Here is a 6,000-nt window from a genome sequence, read left to right on the forward strand (position 1 = left end):
TGGTAGAGCTTATTATTATTTCAGAAACTTAATAGCAATCCACTTTTAGAAACTTCAGGAAGAAGAGTATTTTTAATTAATAAAATGCCTACACTATTTCTAATTCAGTACAACTTTTAAATCAGTATTACTATCAAAAAAGCAAACAGCCTTCCATAGAAATGAAAATATCTTGTCATCAGCCCAGTACAGGGAATAGATTGGCACCAACCAATTTTCATGCTCTTTAGGGGAGCCATAGCACAAACACCCAAGCATGAATGACTCTTAAGCAGAATGTGTCACTGCTCTAAATCAGGTGTCTATATCTGGTGACAGAACATGCCTCATTGTATCATTTTGAGGATTAGATGAAATAATACATGCAAAAGCACTCAGTTCAGTTACTATTATTAGGAAATTGAGTCTCAGAGATGTTAAGTAGCTTGCCAAAGATCACAATAGTAAATACTAAATCTAAGATTTGAACTCAGTTGATCTGATTTCTAGAGGTTGTATTCCTAACCATTGAACCCCACAACTTACTGGCTGTGGAACTGAAGGTAAGTTTAACCTCTCTTACCCTCATTCTCTTCATTTTTAAAATATGAGAGTTAATAGCACCTCCACATAGGATTGTTATGATAATTAAATTAGATAATATAAAATACTCAGAAGAGTCACATCTAAAGGATGTTCAATAAATGTTATTGAGTATTCTTTATATTACTATGATTTTTTCCCAGGGTCACTTTCAGTTTAAAATCTCTCTACTGGAATTAAGTCACAACTTGGGGGTTGTGGGGAGAGAGTTGGAAGGGAAGTGCATCTGGGCTCTGGGATCAGTTGTTTCTCCATCCCAATAAATGTCAACTCCATTTTTTGCTAGTGTTTGAAATCCTTGGAGTTATCTTTGGCTCCTTTCTTTTTCTTATCCAACTTTCTATTAGTCAGGAAATTCTTTTGGCGCTATCTTCAAAATATGAATCTTTTTCATCACTTTCACTACCACTATCCTGGCTTGGGCCACCATCATCTCTAAATTAGATTATTGTAACAGCTTCCTGCTAATTTGTCTTCCTGCTTAACTGCTCTTGCTCCCCTCAGTCTCTTCTCAAAACAGCAGCCACAATGACCCTGCTAAAATATCTCTCAGGTCATGTCACACTTCTGTTCTCCTACTATTTCCCTCCTATTCTCCCCAGGCAGGTGCATGGCTCCCTCTCTCAACTCCTGTATTAGTTACCTACTGCTGTGTAACAAATGACTGTGAACATAGCAACTTGAACAACATCTATTTAGTATTTCACAGATTCAGTGAGTCAGGAATCTGGATACTGCTTAGCTATGTTCCTTACTTAGGGTCTCACAAGGCTGCAGTTAAGGTATTGACTAGGCTGTGCTGTTATGTGGAGGTTCAAGTAGAGAAGGGTGCACTTCCAAGATGCCTTGGGTAACAGGAAGAATTAATTTCCTTATAGCTGTAGAATTCATGGCAGCTTGCTTCTTCAAAGTCAATAACTGGGCCAGAGAGTCTCTCCTACTTCAAGTCCCTGACTTTAAGATGCTTTCTAATAGGGCTTTCTTGATTAGATCAGTGCCGGCAAGAGTGATGTTCTTTTTAATTACCTCAAAGTCAAGCTGATCAGGGATCTTTTAATTTCATCTGCAGAGATCCCTTAACATTTTCCACATAACACAATCTAATCACAGGAATGGTATCCATCATGTTCACATGTTTTGACTATGCTCAAGAGGAAGAGATGAGAATGGTGATTGCTAGCTTAGAATTCTGACTACCACACTTTCTTTAAACCTTTGATGAAATAATGCAAAACCTGATAACACCACTGAATATTGTAATCCACCCTTCTCTGAACCCCTATTGTGTCCCAATGACTCTTACCCTGTTTTACTTTTTTTAAATAAATTTTATTTTTAGATTTACAGAAAAATTTCAAAGATAATAAAAAGAGTTCCCATTTACTCTACATCCAGTTTCCCATATTATTAACAACTTTTATTTTATGGTACATTTGTAATAATTAATGAACCAATATGAATACAGTATTATTAATGAAAGACTATACTTTATTCAGATTTCCACAGTTGTTCACTAAGATTCTTTTTATAGGATACCATCCAGAATTGCAGATTATATTTATTGGTCATGCCTACTTGAGCTCCTCTTCACCGTGCTAGTTTCTCAGACTAAAATGGGAATTTTGCCAAATTGTTGGAGGCTGAAAGTAGGCTAGCTTGAGAGTGAGAAACTCATAGGGGTAGCAATATTAGGTAGGGCCTCACTCTTTTGTGTGGTATCCCACCAGGTTATCACACAGACAAGCCAAGAAATATCTTGTGGACTTGTCAGGGAAAAGGAAAGAGTAATCATCATGAAATATTTCCAAAGCATTCTCTATAAAAAGGTAAATTCAGAGGGGAAAGACTTTTCCAGAACCTTCTAACATCTGTGGAAGAGACATTTACTTTACTCCAGCTACCTCTAACTTTCTTGGCTAACCTCAGGGTAGAAACAAAAAGGTGCAAAAACAGTTGTGAAGATCACAGACCATGAGAGACCCAAACAACTAGAAGAAGAGAAAAAGGGAACATAAGGTTGGATGATCAATTGTTCTTATATGGTGTGAGGAAAGCATCAGGAAAAACATCAAGGTAGAAAACTGTTTTCTGATTGGACCTATTTTAAAAAGGCAGGAAGTAGAAGAAAGAGTTATGTACATGGATGTAACCTTTCAATGCACAGTGCTCCCTGCCCCCGGTGGTCAGACAAGCACTGTTGAAATTAATTTATCAGGATCGTATTACCTCCTTTTCAGTAAGAGTAGAAAGGGGTTGAACAAAAATAGTGACACAGTTCTACTTACACTAGGTACTAAATGACATGGTAGGAATAATTTCAATATGTAGGGAGAGTGGGCACATGGAGGGTTGGACCGTTCAGAAGAGACTGTCAAGAAGTAATGCCTAACCATAATCTTCAAGGATGAGTAGGAACTAAGTAAAGAAGGAGAAAAGGGAAGGAGGGAATTCCTGGCAGAACAAGAATTATGAAGATAAACCTAGAAGGAAGAGAGAAAAGAGCCCTTTTGGATGTTTGTAAGAAATTGAGCATGACTGGAATATAGAGTACTATGAAGGAAGTGAAGCAGGGTCAGAAAACAAACCCTAAAAAAGGGGACAGATGTCAGGTCATACAATGTATTGTCTGTATGGCTAGGGAACTCATTTTTTATTCTAAGAACAACAATAAAAAAAAACTTTGAAGGTAAATGACACCAACATTACTTATTTTAGGAAGTTAAATTTTGTTGCTGTATGCAGAATGGATTGTCTGTCATGGGGTGGGGTCATAAGGAATATCAAAGACATCAAATAGGAGTTCCAGTCCCTTGAATTAATCTAGATGAGAAATGATCATGGCCTGAACTTAATAGTGTCAATGGACATGTACAAGATTGGGTGAATTTGAGAAAAAAACAAACAGATAAATAATTAAGAGCTAGAATCTGTTGGTTTTGGTGATTGATTAAGTGGGGACATGGAAAAGGAAGAAGAAAGACTAAATGAACAGAACACCTCCTTGTAGGAATTTGTAATCAGAATGATATGAGGAGGATTCATTAATTTTGTACCTTGTCAGGTATGTCCTTGTTATTAGCAAATCATTACAGATAAACTGAGTTTGTAACTTTTCAGTTGGACAACTTAAAAATATATGAAGTATTTAGTGCCCTGAAGTATTTACCCAATTGAGTTATTTTTAAATTGAATTATGAGAGTATTGCCAAGTACTGAAAGCTGACACATCATCTTAGCAGGGGTGAAGTTTGATTGTGAAATTGTACATGAATGTATCTGGCAAGAACACAACTTCTAAAGTGTTCTTGCTTAAAATATTTTTTTCTCATATAAAGTTATGTGAATCTCAAATATGATTTTTTAAAGGACAAGCAGCCCTCTGTCTTTTAGACATAGATGAAACTAAAGTGGTTAAGAAACCTGCCCATGGTTACATGGTACCTTTAGAGCTTACTCAAAGCCATTAGCCTTTAGACCATTATATTTGATGTTCATCAGACTGTCTTGTATCCTTGAGTATGACTATTTTCCAAATGCATATGGATGCTGTTATTAATAAAGTGATAAAATATAGTTGTATTTGAAAGCACTATTGAACTCAGGGGAAGTTTATAAGCGTTAATTTATTTCCCCCCAATTAACAAACACTATGATTACAACTCCCATTATGTGAAAGTCCATATGTTTGCAGCTAGGCCCTTGATAAGGTGCTTTCATAGTCAAAAACAATTTCAAACTTCTTGCTGTGGGTTGAATCCTGTTCCCTAAAAAGATATGTGGAGGTCCTAATCCCCAGTACTTGTGAATGTGTTTGGAAATAGGGTTTTGCAGATGTGATCAGCTTAAAATTAGGTCATACTCAATTAGGGTGGGTCCTAATCCAATAAGATAAGTGTCCTTATAAGAAGAAGAGAGGAGTTAGCAGGAAACATAGGCAGTAAAATATCAGACATTTATCTTAGAAATATATATTTTTTCTGATATATCTCCTCATGCAAGGGGAAAAAAAGAAAAAAAAACACAAATGGGACTGGACTGTATCAAACTGAAAAGTTTTTGCACTTCAACAAAATGAAAAGGCAAACAAGTGTTGGTGAGGATGTGGAGAAATGGGAACCCTAGCACATAGAAAACAGTGTGGAGTTTCCTCAAAACATATAAAAATGGAACTACCATTTGACTGAGTATTCCCACTTCCAGGAATATATCCTAAGAATCCCAAAATACCAATCAGACAGACTATATGCACCTATATAGTCATAGCAGTGCTATTTACAATAGCTAAGATCTGGAAACAGCCCAAGTGCACATCAGTAGGTGACTGGATAAAAAAAAGCTGTGATACAGTCACACAATGGAATACTATGCAGCTGTAAAAAAAAAAAAAAAAAAAGAAGCATCTCTTATCTTTTGGGACAGCATGAAGAGACCTGGAGAGTATTATGCTAAGCAAAATAAACCAGTCAGAGAAAGACGAATATCACATCTCATTTATATGTAGAATCTAATGAAAAAAATAAACTGACCAATGTCATAGAACCAGAGGCATGAGAACATGGAACAAATGGACAAATCTCAGGGAAGGCAGGGGCAGAGGGGAGAGGAAGAGATTAACCAAATAACTTAAATGCATATATGCATTGCCCAAGGATACAGAAAATAGGGCAATGAAGGCCTGGGGTGAAGTGGGAACTGGGTAGAGGGAAGCAGTGGAGGAAAAAGGGGGTACATCTATAATACTCTCAATAATAAAGATAAATTCAAAAAAAAAAAAGAAAAACCAACCCACTGAATGGAAGAATCTATATGCTAATGATACATCTGATAAGTGTTTAATTTACACAATTTATAAAGAACCCATACAACTCAACACCAAAAACAAACGACCAAATAAAAAAATGGACAAAGGACCTGAATAGATACTTCTCCAAAGAGGACATGCAGATGGCTAATAGACATATGAAAAGATGCTCAATGTCACTAATCATTAGAGAGATGCAAATCTCATCCTGAATCCACTTTCCGTTTCCACAAAAGACTGAAAGTGTGTTCCCCTGGGAGCTGAAACTTAGGAGATGTCTCATGAGAGCAGAGAAGAGCCAACCAGTACAGTTCAGGGCAGACTGGCACAGAGCAGGCCAGTGCAGCGCAGCTCAGAAAAACGAAGGGCAAGGAGTGGAGCAGAACTGTCTAGTCAGAGAGGAGTCTGGCCTCCAAGGCTGCCTCACAGTCCTGTTTCACAGCCCTCCTGTATCACAACTGAGCTGTTTTGCACTGAATACTTTCCTTCTTCACCACCCCAAATTGGAGGTTCCTTTTGGTGCTGAATTGGTGCCAATGACCTTTGGATGACAATATTTATTAGCACAGAAATGTATTCATATATTTGAAGGGAAAATCTGTGTATGGTCTCATACA

The sequence above is a fragment of the Myotis daubentonii genome, chromosome X (genome assembly GCF_963259705.1).
Source record: "Myotis daubentonii chromosome X, mMyoDau2.1, whole genome shotgun sequence".
Lineage (NCBI taxonomy): Eukaryota > Metazoa > Chordata > Mammalia > Chiroptera > Vespertilionidae > Myotis > Myotis daubentonii.